This window comes from Propithecus coquereli, unplaced genomic scaffold (assembly GCF_000956105.1).
Source record: "Propithecus coquereli isolate 6110/MARCELLA unplaced genomic scaffold, Pcoq_1.0 Scaffold138, whole genome shotgun sequence".
Classification (NCBI taxonomy): Eukaryota; Metazoa; Chordata; class Mammalia; order Primates; family Indriidae; genus Propithecus; species Propithecus coquereli.
This window is the reverse complement of record NW_012138080.1, coordinates 521,815-523,369: the sequence shown is the minus strand read 5'-3', so window position 1 is coordinate 523,369 and position 1,555 is coordinate 521,815.

The following is a 1,555-nucleotide window of genomic DNA, read 5'->3' as shown; positions in this document are numbered from 1 at the left end:
TAGTAACAAGGGGAAAATTCTAACAATGTGATTTTCAGATGCTCTATAAATATGTATTGAATAAATAAATAAAATGCTAGATTCAAAATATGTACATTAGAATTAACATTTTCTAAACAAGAGATTATGAAGAAATATTATCTTTTGCTAAAAGTAAACTTTATTTGAAGTAGAACGTATATAGTATACAACTCATCAGTGACTCAGTGAATTCTTACAGCTAAATGAATTCTTACACAGGGAAATACCCAGGTGACCTCTACACAGTCAAGAAGTAGAATGTTATCAGCCGCCCCAGAAGCTCTCCTTTGTGCCACGCTGTCATTGTACCTCACTCCCAAACGTAACCATTTTCTGACTTCTAACATTCTAATTATTACTGTGACATTCTAGGTTGTTATTAGATTATTCTAAACTTCTAGATTATGCCTATATTTGAATTTTATATAGATGGTTCATTTATTGGGTATTCTTTTATGTCTAGTCAATTTGGCTCAATATTATGTTTATGAAATTCATCCATGTGGTTGTGTATAGCAGTATTTTGTTATTAAAGCTGTTTTACTATTCTCTTATGTTTATGTATCTATAGATATTCTTAATAGATACTTGTCTGTTTCCAGTTTTTGACAAATAGTCAATTAATGCTCTAATACATACATTTTGGTGAATTTCTGTTATGCCTGGGAGTAAGCATGCTGAGTTATGTTATGTGCACATATCCATCCAACTTAGTAGATGCTACTAGTTGTCCAAAGTAGTTATATGAGTCAAGAGTGCCATTCTCAGAGTATGGGAGTTCCACTTGTTTCGCATTCTCATCATCACTTTGAATTATCAGTGTTTTCTAATTTTAGCCATTCTGAAGGGTGTGTAGTGGTTTCTTACTGTGTTACTAATTTGCATTTTTCAGATAAATAATGTAGTTGTTTTCATATGTTTATTGGTTATCTTAATCTTTTCATTTGCAAAGTGTCTATTCAAGCTACTTGCCCATTTTTCTATTTTCTTCTTTCTTTAATGTTTTATAGAAGTTTCTTATATATTCTAAATTCAGTTTTTTGTTAGGTATATGTATTTCAGATATCTTGTTCTATTGTGTGGCTTGTACTTTTATTCTCTTAATGGTGTCTTTTGATGCAAAGAAGGACTTAATTTAAACATAGTTTAATTGATCCATCTTTTCCTCTACAGTTGGGCTTTTTGTATCCTGGTAGAAAAGATCAACATGTCAGTCTGTGTTAACTTATAGAGGCTTTTTTATCTTTCACAGTAGATATATAAATCAAGGTTCATATTTTTCACATTTTTACTTTGGACCCAGAACCAGTATTTGAAAGATAGACTTGTTCTGGTTTCTATATTTTATATTTTGTTCTATTAGTCTGTGTATCCATCTTTGGAGGAATACTATAGTATTTTAATTATTGAAGGTTTATAATCAATCTTGCTTATGAGAAATACCAGACTTTTATATTTGTTCTGCTACATTGCTTTATTATTCTTACCCTTTATATTTCTACTAAAACATTATACCCATGCTTTTTCAGGCCTT